We start from the raw sequence: 23,072 nt of genomic DNA, 5'->3' as shown, positions 1-23,072 counted from the left end.
TAAATAGTGATTGAAAGACAATATTTTATGGGTAAATCTAAATGAAAATTGACTGTACAAATGCTTATGCCTACTGGGGTATAAAATATATAAAATTAAAATGCATGACAACAATGACCGAAGCAGCAGGAGGACGCTAAATGGAATTGTCTTGGAAATGAGTACTAATTATATTAAACTATGTTAATTCAAGAATGATTGTTTTAATATGTAGGCAGTCAAGGAAAGAAGAGTAAAAGATTATATAAGTAATGAGAGAATAGAGGAGAATGGAGGAGATAAAAACAATTCATACAAAAAGAAGGCAAAAAAGTGAAAACTGAACATAAAAGAAGTTAGGGAGATGGAAAGTGAATAGTGTCTGTAAATAAACACTCCAAATAAAATATGAAATTTTCTTACTGGGTAAAACAGTAACAACAAAACAATCACAGAAACAAATTACATGTTTCTTAGAAAAGATACAGTTTAAATATGATGCACTGGAGGTTGAAAGTAAAAGAATGTAAAATGATATACTATGCAAATAAACACTAAGAACAGCAACAAGAAGCTGATTTAGCTATACTAACATAAATCCAGTTGACATTAAGGTCAAAATCATTACTAGAGATAAAGAAGCACATTTCATGTAATAGAGTATGTATTACTTTTTTATTACTGTGTAAAAAGTTACCACAAATATAGCAGCTTAAAATAATGCACATTTATTTATTTCACAGTTTCCACGAATCAGGAGGTCAGGAATGCCTTATCTGAGTTCTCTGTTTTAGGGTCCCAACACCTAACCACTATCAAAATGCTGTCAATATGTTCGCCAGACTTCATCCTCACTCATCAGTAAGACTGATGAAGAAAAATTGCCTTAGCTTTTGTTTGTCTGGAAATGTTATTTCACTGAATATGGGTTTCTGGGTTGATAGGAATGTTCTTTCATATAAAGGTGTCTGTATTAGTCAGAATTCTCCAGAGAAACAGAAACAACAGGATAAATGGATGGATGGATAGTTAGATAGATAGATAGAAATGTAAGAGGAGATTTATTATAAGAATTCATTTGGTTATGGGGGCTGACAAGTCCCACAGGCTAGAAAACTAGGAAAGCCAGTGGCGTAATTCAGTCCAAGTCTGTAGGCTTGAGTATCAAAGGGCCATTGGTGTAAGTCCTGATCTGAGTCTGAATGACAGAGAACCAGGAGCATCAACATCCAAGGACAACAAAATATGGACCAAATATGGACAACAAAATATGACCCAGCTCAAGCAAAGAAAAAATTTGCCTTACTTACATGTTTTTTTTCTCTTTGAGACCTCAATGAATTGGACGATGCCCACCAGCATTAGTGAGGGTGATATCCTTTACTCAGTCTACTGATTCAAATGCCGATCTCTTCTCAGGGTACTCTCATAGACACACCCAGAAATAATGTTTTGCCAGCTACCTTGGCATCCCTTAGCCCAGTTCAGTTAACACATAAAATTAACCATTACCATGCCATTTCATTATCTTCTGGCCAGGAAGCAAGTTGCTCATGTTGTTGGCAGAATTTATTTCCTTCTGGAATGAATATAGGACTGAGGGCTACAACTTCTTAATGGCTGTTGGCTAGTAGTTGCTGGCAGTTCCCTGCTATGTGGCCCTCTACACAAGCAGTTCACAGCAATTACTATTTGCTTCTTCTGGGAGAAGAAGAACCTCTCTTTTATGGAAGAGGCCAAAAATTCAGTATAATAGAGACTATAGGTATTTGAAAAAATAATAAAACACTCAGAGACCATGCAATACTAAATAATAACAGAATATGTGTTTTTAAAAATGGATATGAATTTTAAAATTAGACTTCCATTGGCTTGTAAAATAATTTTTAACAAATATGAAGACACTGGAAATGTTCAGAGTATTGTCTTTGTGTGGAGATGAATTAAGTTATAAATCAATAACATTATCATCATCATCATCATATGAAGAAGGAGATGAGGGAGAGAAGAGAAGAATTTGGACAAAGAGGAAGGGGGAGAAAGAAGGAGGAGAATAAAAAGATCCCCAAATGTTTAGAAAGAAATAACACGTTTCTAAATGACAAATGGATCACAGAAGAAATAAATTGGAAGTGAAAAAAACATTTCGCACATGAATCATACTTAAAACACAATATCAAAGCCACGGAGACAGAGATAATTCTCCTTAGAGGACTATTCTTCACCTTAAATGTATACATTATGGAGGAAAGGATGAAAATCAATTATGTCAATTCCCATCTCAAGAAATTATATTTAAAAACAGCAAATAAATCCATGTAATTTGTATAAGGAAAGACATAATAATGGTAAAAGTTGAAATGTATAAGATGGAAAACAATAATACAATGAAGAACATTAATACAGACAAAAGATGCATGCTATGCTTCAATAAAATTCTTATGTAAAATGACATAAAATAATAAAAATGATAAATAATACAATATATCACTCAAAAAGGTAACATATCTATATAATTCAATTATTCTTAATAGTCTTCACTGATTGCTATAAACTATTATACTCTTTGAAACACGAAAAATTAAATGAAAAGGAAATTCCTAGAAAAATAACAAATTGCCCCCTACAACAGATAGAAAACCTTGCAGAAAACTGAAACTGTAATCAAAATATATTTCCTGTATATTCCTCTTACCCACAAATGCAAAAGTCATCAGGCCGTTTTACAACTTAATTTTACCAAATACCCCAATTTGGTAACTGCTTCAAAAAAGAGGAAGGGAAAGAAAGCCAACTCCTCCCACATTCATTTTGTAAGTCTAGCCATACTTTGAAAGCAAGATTGGACAAAGAATGTCAAGAAAAGAAAATATAGAGCAAACTCACCTATGAAGATTCATGTAAAATTTTAAAATTTACCTGTGCTTTATTTAAAATCCAAAATCTTTACACTGAAAAAAAGACTGACAGAATATAAGATGAAATAATAAAAAAATGACCCCACTAAAGAATTGGAATACTGGGAAGAATAAAATCAAGTTTCCTTCACAGGAAGATAAATATCTTCAGGATTGAGTGCCTGTAAGGATATCAGGAAATATTACTATTAACCTAGAATTCAGTTCTTAGGAACATTAGCAATCAAATGTGGAAACAAGATAAATATATTTTCATGAATTCAATGATTCAGAAAGTTTAACTTTTTAAAAATAATAGTTGAGTCTCTCGTGGGAGGAACCCTGGAAAGAGTAAAAGAATAAAAAGACATGAATTACAAAGTATGTATTTATATTTCCAGGTTGTCAGCTTTATAGCCAACCTAAGAAATAACTAGTCCAAATGAAAATAGGAAACTAGGGAGGGAGATCCATCACATAATGCAAAGATAAACACACATTTCATACAGGTTTTGTGATTTAGGATTGATTTTCATTTTTTTGCAAGTACTATCATATTTTTTGTTTTGAATAATTGTCACAAAATAATAATACTTTCAGTATTGCTAATTTACTTCTGTTTTTAGAATCAGCTTAGAAGAGAGCATGAAGGCATCATAATTACAGAGAAACGATGGAGAGAAATTTCTAATTTTCTTATCTCAGGTATTGGGAAGTTGATAGAAAGTGTTTAAAATTGATAGCTCAAGAAATAACTCTAATTCTGTTGAAGTACTTTGCTTAAAGTTAAAAATAGAATAAAATACTACTAATATAAATAAAAATCATTATAAAACTAAAAATATTTATGGTGTGGATAAGGGAAAAGAGGTCGGGAATAAGGTAAATTTACTAACTCATCTTTCTCGGTAAGGAAATGATATATATTGAAAAAGATGGATAAACCATGTGACCAGAAGTTTCCGTGTATTTCTTATTGTCATTGGTGACTACCAGAGAAAATAATACATTATTTCTGGGGAATGAGGTAGAATGCACTTGGAGGGAATACATTACTTTTACTTTTGAAACCTTCAGTATTGTTTACACTTTTAAATTTTATTCTCCAAATAAAATTAATAAAAACAAATCCTCTTTAAAATATACTACGTGCTTGAATACCTCTAGTGAGTAACAGGTAAGTAACTATATCCTGAGACAGATACAAAACTATATTTTCCCCTTATATCGCTCTTCAAGTAACTTTATTGATACTACTTTTGTTCTCTAGACATTTGGAGGTAAATACCTACTAAGACTCTTCTTCTTTGTGCTAACCATTGTCTCATTCTTCATGTATCTTTTTTTTTTTTTTTTTTTTTCTTTTTGCGGTATGTGGGCCTCTCACTGTTGTGGCCTCTCCTGTTGCGGAGCACAGGCTCCGGATGCGCAGGCCCAACGGCCATGGCTCACGGGCCCAGCCTCTCCGCGGCATATGGGATCCTCCCAGACCGGGGCACGAACCCGTATCCCCTGCATCGGCAGGCGGACTCTTAACCACTGCGCCACCAGGGAGGCCCTTCATGTATCTTTTGTGTTACCTTATTCTTAGAGCAGGTGCAATGCTGTAATCTCTTTGGATACATTAATTCAATCCTCCCAGGAATCTTTGAGGAAGGTACTCTATTAGCCCCACTTTAGAGAAGACGCAGTGAGGCACAGAGCTTACTTAAATGACTTATTTAATAACACCTCAAAGTAGGAAGGCCAGGATTTGAACCCAAGCAGACAAGTTCCAGATCCCATGCTCCCAAAAACTGTACTGCTTTTCTTATTACAGAACAAAATCTAAATGTCAAATCTAAATATTGTTATTGCCTAATTACCATTCCAACTCCCATCAGTTTGCCAGTGTTAGTAAAACTGATGCCCAAAATAGAATGGATGCTATTCCAGGGATAGTCTAATTCAGAAAGATTAAAATTAGACACTATTGTCCTCATTTTGACCACTTCTTATCTCTGATGGACTTTTTTTTTTTACATAGTTTTACTTGAGTGAACTCCATGTTGCTAATTTCTTTCTATTTTTATTTATTTGTTTGTTTGTTTATTTTTGGCTGTGTTGGGTCTTCGTTGCTGTGCGGGCTTTCTCTAGTTGCGGCGAGCAGGGGCTACTCTTCGTTGCAGTGGGCGGGCTTCTCATTGCGGTGGCTTCTCTTGTTGCAGAGCACGGGCTCTAGGCGTGCGGGCTTCAGTAGTTGTGGCTCACGGGCTCTAGAGCACAGGTTCAGTAGTTGTGGCACACGGGCTTAGTTGCTCTGCAGCATGTGGGATCCTCCTGGACCAGGGCTCGAACCCGTGTCCCCTGCCTTGGCAGGCGGATTCTTAACCACTGCGACACCAGGGTAGTCCAATGTTACTAATTTCTTTCACATGTTTTCTATTAAGAGTCATCTCCTTAATCCTGTCCTCTTGTAATATTCATATTTTGTACCCAAGTGTGGTCATCTTTCCTTAATATATTCTTTTCCATTTTCAGCTGAGGAAATAAAATCAATAGCTAATCAAAACACCAAAAATTCAGGTTTTTTTGGTTAAAACGTTTGACTCTCAAGTTAGACTAACCTTGCTCAAATTCCAAGTCTGTTTACCTCACTGAACCTCAGTTTTTCATCAGCCAATCACTGCTAGTAATTTTGTATGAGACCTATCTAATGGCTCTGTTGCAATGTTGTAAATACTTAATAAATAAGCTATGTGCCCAAAATTGCACAGTTAATCATTTCATTTCTTTCTTTTTGTGGCACTCTGTTGATGTTATAAGTACAGTGATAATATATCCACTTTTTTTTTTTTTTTTTTTTTGCGGTACGCGGGCCTCTCACTGCCGTGGCCTCTCCCGTTGCGGAGCACAGGCTCCGGACGCACAGGCTCAGCGGCTATGGCTCACAGGCCCAGCGCCTCCGCGGCATGTGGGATCTTCCTGAACCGGGGCACGAACCCGTGTCCTCTGCATCGGCAGGCGGACTCTCAACCACTGCGCCACCAGGGAAGCCCTCCAATAGGTATTTTTTATTATAATTTCTAAGCTAGAGGAAATTGGTGCAGCATCTGACATCAAAAACCATGCCATAAAGTACATAAAATATTGACTAATCATACAAGATGCTCAGTGAACATGTCCCAAAGAAATAAAACCAGAAATATTTGGTTGATCTAATTTCCTCTGTCTTTTTCTGTGTCCCTTCTTCTGTTCCCCAGGTTTAGTAGCAAGGAGGAAGGAATTGCTCTCTGTTCCTGGGCTGGCTTTATTTTGAACAGTTTCAGTAGCAGGTCTAGGAAACTCCCCTTCCTCAAAGAACCATCAACTCTTTTTCATTCTCTAGTTAACTCTCTACTTTATGGATAAGAAGGTTGAGGCCTCCTCAGCAGCTGTCATTCCCATGATATCACCTATTCCTCTTTCTCTGTACCACACCACACAGTCTGGGATATTAAGTCAAACTCTTAAAAGTGAAACAAAATGGCGAGTTTTATTTGTTTTGTAGCAAAGATGATAGAAGAAATGCAATTTTACAATCTGAATATAAATTTGTGGTTCTGATTTTTTTTGTTGTTTTGCCTCACCCTTTTGAGAAATTGATGACTACTGCAGACTCCCTTCCCACAAAGAAAGCCCAAACACATTTACATACAACTTTACATACAATTTGAGGGAGTTTATGGAATCCTTTTAGCCCACCTATGGACTTCAGATTAAAAAAACACGACTTGCAGCTCTTCTCAGAGCAAATGTTTGTCTGCATACCCTTCAGCATCTTTTAGATAAAAACGTCTAGTGTAGGTTATTACTTTGTATTAAAATACCTCATTTCGCTTAAATTGCACAAAGAGCTTTATAATATCTGGTTAATGGACAGAAACCTCAAGCTGGCTCCATCTAAGGGAAAAGCACATTAGAAATACATTGGCTGATATGAATGGTCTTGTAGAGCTCAGTAAAAAAAAAGACAGTGGTGCATGCCTAATATTTAGGTTATAATACAATCATGCTCTCCCAACGTTCTCCCATATTGAGAGATCCCAGTGATCTCTCACTTATCTCAACAGACTTATAAAAACATCCTTAAGTACCCACATAGTGGCCTGTCAGTTACCATCAAATAATTTACACAAAATTTTAGATAAATGCCAATGAGATTCAGAAGTGACACTGAACTTTACTCCCTACCTTAGAGATCAGGGGAAAATAAAGTTGCCTTGCCAGTGTCTTTTGTTTTCTTTTGTTGTTGTTATTGTTTTTCATTGTTGGTTTTAGAAGAGTCAGGAAAGGCATAATTAATTGTGTTCACAACATTTGGGGAAATTCTAATTTGTAGGTAGATTGCTATGTTTTTTGACTTGAGACGCTGTGAGCCTGACTGATGGGAAAGGGAGGATGGGCTAAATATCCCTTAATGGGTGGCAGCTGGGAATGTAACTTTCCTCTTTGTGTTAAGAGTATGTCAAGGCATCCCTTGGACCTTGTCAAACTTTCCACTCCACTTATAATTACATAATTAGGATAGGTCCAAAGAAACCCACATGCAATAAAATTTTTTATTATTGTACTGTGAAAATTTATATGAAAATCAAAGCATGCATCTCTATAAAAATCTGGCAAGGTGACTTTGATACCTATTGGTTTACCATCCATCCAACTAACAGTGCCTTCACAAATTGTTTTCAGAGCATTTCTTCATCTCACCTCAGTCAACGATAATCAAATAAATAATACAATAACCTGCATTCATGTATTTTTCCAAAGTGCTTTTAAATATTTCTATGGTTCCATTTGATCTTTACACCAATCCTATAGGATTATCAATATAGGTTACATTTTCCTTTGGATAAAGAGATTAGGAAGGAATACTGTACTTTGTACAGAAGTGCTCTAATGATTCATTTCCTATGACATAAGTCATATTATAAATAAAATTATCATAAAATGATTTTGGAAGGGGGATCAAGATGGCAGAGTAGGAGGATGTGGCGCTCACCTCCCCCGACCAGCACATCAAAAACACACCAACATGTGGAACAATTCTCTTGGAAAACTAACTGGAAACTGGCAGAAGAACTCCTATACAGCCAAAGCTGGAAGAAAGATCTCCATGTAATCAGGTAGGATGGGGAAAAAGGCATTGGGCTGAGACCTGTGCCCCTGGGAGGGATCTGTAAGAAAAAGAGGTCTACATGGGTGGACCTTTGCCCTGGGGAGTAAGCAGACTGAGTCACAATCTGGGCACCCTAGTTCTGGGATCCTACACAGAGGAGACAAACCCCTTGCTTACTGGGAATCCACTGAGACAGAGTGTTGGAGAAACCTCGACTTTACCCGCAAGGAGTATGCACATATTGGCTTGCCGACAATCAGGGCGGAGACAGCTAAGCCCTGGGGTTGCCTCCTTGCTGCTTTTCCCAGCTGAGGCCCAGGTCACTCCACACCACAACTTGGGGTGATATCTGGGTAAAGGCTCAGTCTAACCATGCAGAGACAGACTGGGGTGCCTGAGGTATGATCCAGGTGGAGCTGTGGAGGCCACTGTCAGTGTGTGCATAGGGCAGCACCACAGAAGGCACAGTGGCTAAGCACTGAATCTTGTCCAGAAGGGCCCTGGTAGAGGACTCATCTAGCTATGCAGGGACAGCCCGGAGGGCCTGGGGTGGGTTCCAGATGCGGCCACAACGGCCATTGCCAGCACCTCAGTAGCAGTGGTTGGTCTCCCAGCAAGAGGTCCCTGTCTCGGCTCACTCCACACCACAGCTTAGCGCTCGATCTGGGGCAGACGGGTCCTGGAAGGGAGCAGCCCAGATCTCAGGGGGCAGCACAGCCACCTCAACTCCTGCAGCCACAACACCCGGACCCCCGGCCCCACCCTACTCCACACCACAGCCTGGCACTAGATCTGGGACCAACACAACAGAGAAGGGGAGGCAATTTTGGGTTGCTTCTGAGCAGAAACATGTGGCTGGTGTCCATGCTGAAACCAGCCCTTGTGCCAAAAATACTGGACCCACACAGTCTGCACAGGGAAGCCCCCACATAAAAACACACCTTCAAGACCAAAGTAGATAACTGTTTCTCCTAAATTCATGAAGTTACGTAAAATGAAAAAGCCAAGGAGCTACTCTCAATGAAAAGAACAGGATAAATCCCCTGAAAGAACAAACAGTGAAACAGACCTCATCAGTCTACTCGACCCTATTTTCAAAAAGGAGGTAATAAAAATGCTGAAGGAATTAAAAAATATTATTGATAGAATGCAGATCACCTTAACAAGGAGCTAGAAACTAGAAAGGAGGAACCAAGCAAAATTACACAACTCAGCTGCTGAAATAAAAACCAATCTAGAAGCAATGAATAAGCAGACTAAATGCACAGAAGAACAAATAAGTGATCTGGAAGGTAGAATAATGGAAATCACCCAAAAAGAACAGCAGACAGAAAAACAAATGAAAAAAAAATGAAAGCAACATATGAGACCTAAGGGATAATATAAACCGTGCCAACCTATGCATAATAGGGGTTCCAGGAGGAGAAGAAAGAGAAAAGGGGATCAAAAATGTATTTGAAGACATTATGGCTGAAAATGTCCCAAATTTAAAGAAGCAAACAGATATCCAGATACAGGAAGCACAGGGGGTCCCCAACAAGATAAACCCAAACAGACACACACCAAAACATAACATAAAATGGCAAAATTTGAAGATAAAGAAAGGATTCTAGAGGCAGCAAAAGAAAAACAAAGATTCATTTACAAGGGAACCCCTGTAAGTTTATCAGCTGATTTCTCTGCAGAAACTTTGCAGGCCAGAAGGGAGTGGCATGATACACTGAAAGTGCTGAAAGGGAAAAACCTGCAACCTAGGATACTCTACCCAGAAACATTATTATTTAGAGTAGGAGATCCACCTGTTGGTGGGAATGTGAATTGGTGCAGGAACTATGGAAAACGGTATGGAGGGTCCTTAAAAAAGTAAAAATAGCGCTACCATACAATCCAGAAATCCCACTTCTGAGCATATGCCTGAAAAAGATGAAAACTCTAATTTGAAAAGATACATGCACCCCAATGTTCAGAGCAGCACTATTTATAATAGCCAAGACATGGAAACACCCCAGGTGCCTGTCAACAGACAACTGGCTTAAGAAGATTCAGTGTGTGTGTGTGTGTGAGTGTGTGTGTGTGTGTGTGTAATATTACTCAGCCATAAAAAGAATGAAATATTGTCATTTGCAGCAAAATGGATGGACCTAGAGACTATCATATTAAGTGAAGTAAGAGAGACAGAGAAAGACAAGTATTATATGGTATCACTTATATGTGCAATCTAAAACTTCACGAATGAGTCTATATGAAAAACAGAAACAGACTCATAGACATATAAAACAAACTTATGGTTACCAAAGGGGAAAGGGGAGGAACAGATAAATTAGGAGTATGTGATTAACAGATACAAATTACTATACCTAAAATAGATAAACAACAAGGATTTACTGTATATACAGGGAACAGTATTCAGTATCTTGTAATAACCTATAATGGAAAATAATCGGCAAAAATGTATATATATATGACTGAATCACTTTGTTGTACACCTGAAAACTAACACAATATTGTAAATCAACATATTTCAATTTAAAAAAACTTAAAAATCAAAATGGTAAAAAAATTATTTTATGAACCTTTTGTTCTTTTCCTTAAAACTATTGCAATAGAAAGGAAAATTAAAAGAACTACACAAATGTTGGGGGAAGACCTATTTTTAGGGACAATAGATTTTTAGAAAATTAAAAATAGGACAGGATAAGACATCATAGTAAACATATCTATCTCAAGGAAAATAGAGAACGATTTTTGTTAGTGTTAGTCCAAGGAAATAAAAACCTAAAGCCTACTTCTTGGTAAATCAGTTACTCTTCATAATGAAATGGTCCTGAAAGACTTAGAACAGGCATGCCTTCATTCGTGGCAGCCATTCCTAATTACCACAGGCACTTCTTCTTACAGAGCTCAGATCTTCATGGTTCTGTGCAACAGAGGCCACCGTCATCAGTGGATGAGAATTTCTACGTGAGATAAAGCTATTAGGTCATTCCTTAACTAAATGCAAGTTTGCAACTTCACACAATGTGATTGATTGTCCCTGTTTTGTATAATTCACCCATACTCTGGAGAAAAGAAAATTTATCTTATAGAAGTTGATATAAATATGGGTTTTGTGAATGCTGATATTATAATGGACAATAACTTGAATAATTGACTGAAACAAAAAGAATAATAGGAATTTTTTCTTTGAATGTTTTTTATTTCAAATCCAGTTGGACAATGGAGCATGGATGTGAATAAATAAGATTCACTTATGCACCTGTGTGTCTTGCTACCCTATTTTTATATTTGCATATAGCATTCATAATACTATATGGCTCCCATAACACACTAAGCAGCAAAGCTTAGGTCAACAAGATATAGCTGCTTCTTTTTTTTTTTGCGGTACACGTGCCTCTCACTGTTGTGGCCTCTCCCGTTGCGGAGCACAGGCTCCGGACGCGCAGGCTCAGCGGCCATGGCTCACAGGCCCAGCTGCTCCACGGCACGTGGGATCTTCCCGGACCGGGGCACGAACCCGTGTCCCCTGCATCGGCAGGCAGACTCTCAACCACTGTGCCACCAGGGGAGCCCTAGCTGCTTCTTTATCACACCAAATTGAGGGGATTTCACAAACACGGATCATGAAACTGTTTATTTTTTTGCCACAGCAGAAATAAAGAAAGAATAGCCGAAGGTGGACAGATGAATTTAGTCACTCTCTAACATTTTCATCATGGGGATCAGATCTTCCAAATGCAAATTTAATGCTAGATCACTCCTAACCTTATCGCTAATGAGAATCAGACTATACACATTCTTTTTCCTTGAATGGCATTAGTGATGATGCTAGGAATAATATAGTCAAAAACTATATTTTTATTGTACCCTTGTGAAAAAAACGTCAAAGAAAAGGTTAATGCTAATAAGTGCTTTTAAGCCCTAGTGAGAACCATCCATAAAGGTAAATAATATGGTCCATTAATTTGTTTAATAAAATGTATTTGTGAATTAAAGTTCTTTGGTTTGAGTTATTTGCTCTGCACTCTGTTCTCACAGCACCCTACACATAGTCTAGAAAACCTCCTTAATTCATTGGTTAACATATCTTCTGTACAAGACAGTAAGCACCAAAAAGGAAAAGAGAATATGATGTTTCCTTTTGAAGTTTGAGCACTTTGGCTAGTGATGACATGCACTCAAATTAAAAAAAAAAAAAGTTACATGAAAGATAAAAGAACAGATTTAAGGACAAGTTCTAAGTAGGCAGTCACTTCTGTTATATTTGTTTTCTCCTTCATCAGGAAAAGCAGAGTGCTTAACCTAGAGAAAGAACCCAATATTTTAAAATATTGCTAAAATAATGATCAAAAATTAATTATGAAAGAATCTGTTATTCATTGGGAACACAATGTGCAAAGAGAATGAATGATCTGGGTTAATGGGAGGTGATTTTGTACCTCCTCTTCCACTGAGCTGTAGAGTTGGATTTTCTTGGGATATTATTAAAATATAAGATGCTGCATTTCCTTGTCATAGCAAGATGGATGACTGTAGGATTTACTTGTTGGGCTTTGAAATGACCCACAGCATTAAAGCAGCCCAAGCACTGATTTTTGAAGCAGCCTCATTGCCTTGAATGTAGGATGTGATGAATCACTGCTTGATATGTCAGTATTTTTTACCTAAAATGCTAATCTATAATTCAAAATGCACACATAAACATGCATGTGATCAGAGGGATAATATAAGCAACAAAGGAGTTGATGAAGAAAGAAAGACAGCCAGTGTAAGAAACAGGGCCGACTAGATGACCACAGGGAAGCTGCAAGTGGTTTGGAAGTAGTAAAGCAAAATCAAAGAACATAAAAATAAGCACGATGAATCAAATGATTCACATTAAAAATCCAGCGTCCCTCTTTCTAAGTGTCCTTAAATCTAATCTTAGCTAAATTATCAGGTTGGCTTTTCTATAGAGCACCTATTTGAGAGTTAATTGTCAAACTTCATTGTTTATCAGAGAGATGATTGGATTTGTGCAGAAACATAAGAAATGTAATCACTTTCATTTTTGTTATTAGCAGCCTACAGCAAAAAGAACAAAGGAATGTTAGCTAATATTTTTGTTTTTCATTTTAAACAGTGATATTGACTTCAGATATATAAAGCAGAGATAGCACGCTTATTTGTGTATGTAACAAAGTGATAATTTTGGCTTATGAATACCACATATAAATGTATATCTGTAGAAGAGAACATTTGTAATGCATGAGAATATTTGTTGTAATACTTTTAAAAGATATTTTGGGACTGAGCAGGAACTGTGAACAAAGTCATAGGATATAAGTAGAAGGAAAAGTGATAAAAATGATGACCCACAGCAATTAAACAAGAAAGTTTTAGAGAACTTATAAGACTCTCTAAATTGGGGTCCAACCAAGAAGCTTGTTAAAAAGGAATGATAGTGTAGTAGAGAAGGTCCTGGACCTTGGGTAAATTTTGGGCTGGATGCTAAATCCAGCACTTAGAAATTGTGAGACCATTCACAATTGCTTCATTTGTCCATCTCATGGAATTTAGGTTCAAATAAAATAATATGTAAGTAAGACACATAAACTCTAGGACATATGATAAATGTAGGGTACAGTATATGAATATGGAGTAGCAGTCAAGAATGTGACTTCTAGGGCCATTCTGTCTCCTTCATCCCCTGCCTTCACCATACAAAAGTGAGGAAGCTAGTTAGTGATGATGTTAGTTAGTCAGTGCCTTAAATTTTCTCATCTGTCATCTTTACATAGATTGTAATCAGTTCAAATAATGATTAAATGAGATGTCATGTAAAGCATTTAGAATAATATCTGGTATAATAAGTATTCAAGAAATATTAGTTGCTATTATTCATTTTGCTATAGGCTGTTAAAAGCAAAAATGAAGCTGATTACATTTTTAAAGTCTCTGCACAAATACAAATTTCTCCACAATAAACATGAAGATGTTTGACAATTAGCTTTCAAATGGGACCTCTATAGAAAAGCCAACATAATAATTTAGCTTAGAATTGAGGACATTTAGGAAGAGTGGCACTAGAGTGCTAATATGAATTATCTGATTCACTGTTCCTTTTGTTTTGGGTAATATGTTTTGTTTGATTCTGGTTTAACTAAACTTCCAATTCATTTATTATTTTTCTGTTCTGGCTGAAGGAATGTCTAATTGGGAAGCATCATGATTGAGTAGTAATTAACTCAGGCATCAAATACTGCAGAGATAATCTCCGATAATATAGATACTGCAGGAAGAAGTTATGATTAGTTCTTGGTTCTGTGTCCAGTCTTGGGTGGGAAACAAAAGAAAAGGAGAGAAGACATATGCATACGATGGAGAACTTCAAGGGAGAACCTGCAGCTGAGCCTTTGATTCCTATGTCCCCTCCTTGGGAAACAGTTTGCACTCTCAGAACTTCCTGTAATACAGTTATCTTTATGTTCTGAGGGTCTGGAAGAGAGTGTGTTGCTACTGATGTTTTAGCAAAGGGTGGCAAACCAGAAAAAAGAAAAGGTTGTGGGGCCTTGGGTTTGAGAACCACATAGTGGCTACGGGTCTCTCTTTAGGTTTCCACTATCGACTCTGGAGTTGGTTAAGTCAGAGTCATCACTGCCTTCCATGGTGACAGTCATGCACACATAAACACACATTCTCGTGCATCTGTGCATGGCCACGGCCACATACATTCATGTACTCACATGTGAACAGAGACATGTGGACCTGGAGCTGCTTCAGCAATAAACTATTTCCATAATATGAGACAAAGAAATCAGTTTGTTGATGTTCTATTCTGATACCTTGACACTCATTGACCTGAAAACCAGATGACTTTTTTATTCCAAGAAACCAGTAGTAGGTTGGCAAATTTTATGTAAATTATCATGATCATTGCATTTAAGGTAAACACTCCTCAATTTCCATTTCCTTCTTCACAACCAGTCTCCTACCCACCCCCACCAGGGCTATACATTAGAGTTGCAGGATACCCAGGGGAACAAAAATAAAACACCTTCTCAAGGGAATGTTTTGTAATAATGAGAATCAGTGAGAATCTCGGTCAAGCCATTGAGGTTTAGAGAATAATAAAGGAATTCAATATATTTTTAAAAAATCAAAGTGCCAAATAATTTTTTCAAGTTTCCATTTTCTCATGCAGTGTAATCAGTGAGCTGTGAACGACTGATTTATCAGTCTGTCAGCAAGCTTCCCTGTATCACAAACAGGGAAAGTCAGGTAGGGATATAACTTTCTTACTAAAGCGGTCACATCCTTACATTGAAAAACAAGTATTTTTATATGTCACAGGTATGTATTTTGAAAGGAGAATTAAAATAAAACATTACTAAAATATGACATATTAGACCTAGCACTAACCCAGCCCAGGTTTTCTTTTCCTCCCTCCCTCCCTCCCTTCCTTCCTTCCTTCCTTCCTGTTTTTTCCTCCCTTCCTCCCACTCTTTCTTGATAACGAATGTGAAAGAGACAGTATAACGAAACAGAACATGATAAACATAATCCCTGGAGTCAGATAGTCTTGGATTAAAAATCAGTCCAACATTGACCAGTAGTGAGGCCTTGGACAACTCCTCAAACTCTCTAAGCCTTGCTTTCCTACTGGATTGTTGTGAAAATTGGATGAGCCCATGCTTACAACCTACTTAGCATCCCACCTGGCACATGGGAAGCCCTCAGAGCATTTCAGTTTATACTGCTCTCTGGATTAAGAAGCTCACTCAGAGATACCCCAGGATAATATTACATTAACTTTGATATCTTGTGATCATTATGGTCATGATTAGAATGACTCAAACAATATATTCTTGTGTGAAAAGACACAGATATCAAAGGAAAGGAACATTTTTGAAAAAGTTTACACCTGAAATTTTGTTTTATATTTAGACAAAATCTGACAAGCACAAAGAACAAAAAGGAACTTTATAAGTCACAAAGAAATACGAAGCCAAAAATTGGCAGATATTCAAAAAAAAAAATCCCAGCATCTAAAGGAAAATCTCTCTTCACGAAGCCTTTAATTTTTTCATCATCCAAACCCAGGATCCTCTGTAATGGAAAAGTTGTGAGGAAGATATGACATCGAAGCAACTGTTAAGAGAGCTCAAGTGACACTTGAGTAATAAGGTAATAAGGAGAGATGTTGCTTGAGTTGTCTACCATCTGGCTGAACTTCCTGTTGAAACAGGAAGACAGAATATTTCAGGGAGCTGGACAAAGCTTTGACTGCTGACTGATTAATGCTTACAACTGTTTGCATCACTTGAAGAGAATCTACACCCAGGTTTGCATTCCCTGAGAAAGTCATGTGAATTTATATTGATGGCCTTTTCCTCATTCTGTTTTCTTTGCTTTGAGGGATGTTCTCCTTCCACTGTATGTAAATTCTTCTTCATTTCTCAAATGAAAGTGAAGATGTCCTCTTTCCTATATTACATTCTAAGAGCATATATTCTCGCTGGAGTAAGTTACTCTTTCATCTGTGTCCCAGAGAATCCTATACCAATACTTGTTGATCATCTCCAGGAGTGAGAACAGGACAGGAGCTATTTTCCCCCAAAGCTTAGTTCCCTCATGCTTGATAGTTTACTGAATAAAAGAATCATAGAATGAATGAATGAAGAAATGAATGAGATGTCAGAGGACATAGAATACCAACTGTGCCCACAATCAAATCCTAGATTCTCTCTTCCACTGTAGGTCCCAGGACACCTACTCCTATGGCTCCCTTTCCTGTAGATCGGATTAGGAGAGTGACGAGATTCCTAATGCTTTTCCAGGAATCTCCTTAACATTTCCTTTATATTCTTAAAAAAAGCTACTGCACTAGACTTATGTCATCTACAAAAAGAAAATCTCCCAATAAAATGAAACTTGGCCCCTACTAAACACTTCATTTTGTTAAGAGTCATGAAGATTTTTAAGAAAGAGCAAGAACGTAGCACTTATAAATAAATAGCCACTTATGGTACTTAAAGAAAAACTTGAAATAATTTGATTTAAATTGTAAAAATTATGTTGTCATATTTTCACAAAGTGTTCGGTAACACAGCCTTGATGACTAGCGTGAAGTATTTATCAGCCCAAAAATTTGTTCCACACGTTTATTGTGTTCCTCAAGAAATTCGCATGTAGAAAACTAAATGAACTAAATCATCACTGTCCTCACACCTGACATCAAAGTAATAAACAAATTACTTGATATGAAACATAAAAACTCTGGAGTAATAATAAGAATATGATTCTTAACTTTTGCTTCTCAGTTGCTTTCTCTAGATCACTGAATTCTGAGGGTCCTTGATCTAAATTCCCTCTGTTTGATTAACAAAATTTAATTAACAAATATTTAAAAAGACACTAGAGACCTATGATTTTTAGAGTCTCCCAAACCCTATAGTTATCTAATATTTCTGTATATTTGTAGCTCTTTACATTTGAACTCTTTCTTGCACTCAAAACATATCATCCCAGCTTTGCTTTTAGAGCAACATTGGATTCTGTGTCTGACTAAGCAGCCATTTCTACTTCAGTGAACAATTTAGCTACCTGTCTTCTCATTGGCAAACATTATCTTTCTTTTCAGCCTTTAACGGTGGTAATGCTTCCGAACTCTAGTAATAAAGTTCATTCTGACTGCATTCTGGGAAGTAAAGGAAATAATTGGCAACACTTCTTTCTGCCAGTTTTCTGATGAGCTGGAATCTAAGCTAATGGTCTCAGTGCATGCTTTCTTCTCCCTTGTTGGTTCTTTTTCCAGAGCCATAAATTAGCACTCTTCTCTTAGCTCCATGGTCCCCTGAGTTGTTTCGTTCTCACCTCTGAAGTTCTTGTAGATCCAAAGCGTTTGGCCATTAAGTAATATATACTGGCTTCAAGAGCTTTTCTCCTTGGTTAAACTCATGCTCTGTTTACAAATTGATGCTAAGGGCAGCTGCTTGATTCATCTCATCAAATATAAATTCAGCATCCAAATGTCCTTTTGCCCTAGTTTCTCTACATAAATAATTCTGCTTATATCTTCATTGAAAATTAAAGTAGGTTTCCATGATTTGGTCTCATTTCTGTATGTCAATGTTATTAAACATGCTATTAAGTTCAAATCCATTTTTTTCCTTATTAGTTTGCCAATGAAAGACTGAGTTAGTGATTCAATTAACAAACTACTGTTTATATTTAAATAATATTTTTGGAATTTTAAGCTAGATTTTGAAAGTGAAATACATTATGATCATCTTGCTAAGAATTTTATTTTTTATTCTTATATTTTATTTTACATATAATTGATTTCAGTGAGCTCTTGGTAAAATGGCTTTGGTTGATTTTCTGTGCTCAACTCAAAACTGTACTAATGAAATGACTCAGCGTCCAAAGTATGCTACACAACATGTTGGTGGAACGGTCCCAGAAATGGAATCAAGAAACTTGGATATCAGCCTTAGTCAATAATAACCTGGGTTTGTTTCTTATTAAAATGTATGTGTTTCTGCACCCCAATGTGCATAGCAGCATTATTTACAATTGTAAAGGTATGGAAGCAACGGAGGTGTCCATCAACAGACGAATGGATAAAGAAAATGTGGCATACACACACACGCACGCACACACACACAATAGAATACTACTCAGCTATAAAAAAAGAATGAAATTTTGCCATTTGCAACAACATGGATGAACTTGGAGGGTATTATGCTTAGTGAAATAAGTCAGACAGAGACATACAAATACTGTATGATATGACCTATGCGTGGAATCTAAAAAATACAACAAACTAGTGAATATAACAAAAAAACAGACTCACAGATATAAAGAACAAGTAAGTGGTTACCAGTGGTGTGAGGAAAGGAGGGAGGGGCAAGATAGGGGTGGGGAATTAAGAGGTACAAACTATTATATATAAGATAAGCACATAATACAGCCAATATTTCATAATAATAAATATATTGGAATACTGCCAACATTTTATAATAACTATAAATGGAGAATAACTGTTAAATATTGTGAATCACTATATTGTACAGCCATAGCTTATATAATATTGTACATCAACTACACTTCAATAAAAATAAAATAAAATGTACATATCTCAGGGCTTCCCTGGTGGCGCAGTGGTTGAGAATCCGCCTGCCGATGCAGGGGACACGGGTTCGTGTCCCGGTCTGGGAAGATCCCACATGCCGCAGAGCGGCTGGCCCGTGAGCCATGGCCACTGAGCCTGTGCATCCGGAGCCTGTGCTCCGGAACGGGAGAGGCCACAACAGTGAGAGGCCCGCATACCACAAAAAAAAAAAAAAAAAAAGTACATATTTCAAAGATGAAAAATCTAGTTTTTTTCAAAGTGTGATGCACCTTCTGGCAAGAGTCCCCAAGACACTTGCAGGGAGGCTGGAAGGTCAGGGTTATTTTTTATGACAGTACTAAGATGCTATTTACTTTCTTCACTCTCATTGTCTCAGGAGTGTACAGAGGAGGCTGTGAGTATAGGAAGACAACATACAGAGGCCGCATAACGTATGATAATATTATCGCTTTGATACCTGAAGGTATACATATTTGAGTTTTGAAAATTTTAATTTCTAACGAAGGAGGAAGAGATCCATGCCTGGGGTGACACTATGAGGAGCTCCTTCCTCTTCCCTGCTCTACACTGAAACTGAAAACTACAAAGCAACAACAACAGTAACAACACAACCACTGGAAGTCTTTGGAAATAGTCCTAAGAGCAAACAGCAAATGAAGAAGTATCTATTCATGAAAAACTATGAAAAATTAGTAATAAAGTTAGAGTTTGTGGTATGTGAACCAAGACTGCCCCCTGTCTCATCTCTGCCACCTCTCCAGCTCAGGGAGGTTGAAACTCCACTTCAGACTGCTGTAGCCAAAAGCACAGGGCACCCTCTCCCCCCAGTTTCCAGCCAGAGGGCTTCCTTTCTGGCATGAGCAGGACTTTAGCATGCCTCATCCTGCCCACAGGTGCCTGATGCTGGAATCATCATCATAAGTTCCACATGATTGTGAAGAAAAGGTGAAGAGTCCCTTCTTCTACCCAAACCCCACTCATGGAATGGAGGCTCCACCTTGGACACAGTACCACTGAGAATACTAGGACCCTGCTAGCTCTTCCCCTGGCTACTGAGGAAGTAGTTCCTTACCAGGAGAGGCAAGTTGAGAGGATCTAAGTCTTCTGCATCCCCATCCTATCACTCAGGTCCTGAGTAGGAGTGTCACTAAGAGAGAAGCTTGCAATTATTCCCACTCCCAGCTTCAGAACCTGGCTCACAGGTTTTACATCAGGGAGAAATAAGCCTCAAAATAGATAGTTCTCAATCTCTTCCCAAAGGAACTGACTTCATTTGCAGCAGATTGTGGAGAAGTTTAAACTCCATTCAACAATAGTGGAGGTTGTGTTGAAAAGCAAATGTGGATCTAATGAATTTATAGCCTAAACTGTCGGTTGACTAGTTTGCAGGAGAATCAAGGAAGAAGACAGATTGGAGGAGTGTTCCTGGCATCAGAACAAATAACACTGAAGTTTGAAGCTATTCCTTTGAAGGGTCATAATTTGATTGGATTTATGTAGAGAGGAATTTATGCTCCAACAATTTATTAATGTTGAAAATAATAGCAATCTCAGGCAATTAGTGAATTTCAACAACTGGGTGTATTCAGGGAAGCTAGAGAGATTTATCATTACCACTATTTTCCCAGGGTGACAATGTGAAGGCCATAAGCTGCACCTCCCTGAGGAGCAGTATCACAGACTTAATTAAGACTGTGGGGGTGAGGTGGGCAATCAACTTTACTAAAAGCATCCAGCCAATCACTAAACAAATAAACAAGTAAATAATAATAATAAACCTAGCACATATATACACTACCAAATGTAAAATAGATAGCTAGTGGGAAGCAGCCGCATAGCACAGGGAGATCAGTTCAGTGCTTTGTGACCACCTAGAGGGGTGGGATAGGGAGGGTGGGAGGGAGACACAAGAGGGAGGGCATATGGAGATATATGTATATGTATAGCTGATTCACTTTGTGATACAGCAGCAACTAACACACCATTGTAAAGCAATTATACTCCAATAAAGTTGTTAAAAACAAAAAACAAACAAACAAAAATAATAATAAACCTAGCGATGGGGAGAGACCAGTATCCAGAGTTATTATTATATGTTATTGAAAATGCCCAGTTTATAGCAAACAACTTTAGGGATATGGAAGAACAGGAAAAGCCTTGGCGAAATGTAGGACACCACTAAGTGCACTAATATTTGCATAATTGGAGTTCCAGAGAAAGAAGAGAGAAAGAAAGGAGAAAAAAAAGGTATTCAAAAACTGATGGCTGAAAGCTTCCCAGATTTATTGAAAAACAATAACGTACAAGTCCAGTAGGCTCAATGAACTTCAAGGAGGATAACGCAAAGAGACCTCAAAACGTACACATCATAGTAAGATTGATGAAACTCAATGATAAGGAGAAAATATTTAAAGTAACAAGAGAAAATTGATTCTTCACTAACAAGGGAACTCCAATATGATTAACAGCTGATTTCTCAGCAGATATGATGGAAACCAGAAGGCAGTGGGATAACATATTGTAAGTATTCAAATGGGGAAAACAGAAACAAAAACAAAACAAAATAACAACCTGTCAAACAAGAATTCTATATTCATCAATATTATCTTTCAAAGATGAAGGCCAAATAAAGATTTCCTCAGATATAAAAATTAAAAATAATGAGAGAATTTGCTCCCAGCAGACTTACCTTACAAGAAAAACTAAAGAGGTTTCTTCAGTCTAAAAGCAAGTGACCGCAGAAGAGAATTTCAATGTACATGAACAAACAACAAAGAACACTGGTAAAGGTAATTATGTAATTATAAAAGACACTATAAATACATATTTTCTCCTTTCTTCTCTTAACTTACTTAAAAATAATTGTATAAAATTATATGTATATAATGTGTTGTACTGTTGGGTCTAAACATATAGAAATGTAACATATGTGTAATACATTTGTCAATAATGGCACAAAGTAGATGGATAGGAGCAAAGCTGTGATGGGCTAAGGAAATAATGACAAATGGCAAAGTAATAGTTATAATAATGTGCTGTTGGGTTTTTAACAGCAATAGATATAATATTTACAAAAATAATACCACAAAAGGGGAAAAGGGCACTAGAGCTATATACAAATAACATTTCTATAAATAACTGAAATTAAACTAGTATAAATCTGAAACTGATTCTTATAAGTTAAGACGTATTTTGTAAACCCTAGAACAATGACTAAAACTATATACTCAAAAATATAGTGAAATATATGAAAAGATTCTCTACATTATTAGTCATCAGTGAAATATAAAACAAAACAAAAAAAACCCACATGAGATATGGCTTCATGCATAATAGGATGTCTGGATTCAAAAAGTGAGATAAAAACAAGTGTTGTGGGAGATCAGCTGGGTGCTTTGTGACCACCTAAAGGGGTGGGATAGGGAGGGAGGGAGGGAGACGCAAGAGGGAGGGGATATGGGGATATATGTATATGTAGAGCTGATTCACTCTGCTATAGAGCAGAAACTAACACAACAATGTAAAGCAATTATACTCCAATAAAGATGTTTAAAAAAAAAAAAAGGGCTGCTGAGGACACGGAGATATCAAAAACTTCATACACTGATGGTGGGAGTGTACAGTGGTGCAGCAGGCTTTGCAAAACAATCTGGCAGTTCCTCAAATGATAGAGTTTCCATTTAACCCAAAAATTCTACTCCTAGGTATGAAATGAAAACATAATACCCACACAAAAGCTTGTTGATGCATGTTTATAGCAGCATTATTCATAAAAGCCAAAAGGTAGAAACACCCCAAATGCCTATCAACAGACAGACAAATGGATATATTAATTGACCATAAAAAGAATTGATGTAATAATACATACTACAACATGAATGAACTTCAATAATAATATGCTAAGTGAAAGAAGCTAGTCACAAAAGACCATATACTATATGATTCA

Source organism: Mesoplodon densirostris, chromosome 10 (genome assembly GCF_025265405.1).
Source record: "Mesoplodon densirostris isolate mMesDen1 chromosome 10, mMesDen1 primary haplotype, whole genome shotgun sequence".
NCBI lineage: Eukaryota > Metazoa > Chordata > Mammalia > Artiodactyla > Ziphiidae > Mesoplodon > Mesoplodon densirostris.
The sequence above is the reverse complement of the archived record's forward strand: the minus strand, read 5'-3'. Positions refer to the sequence as shown.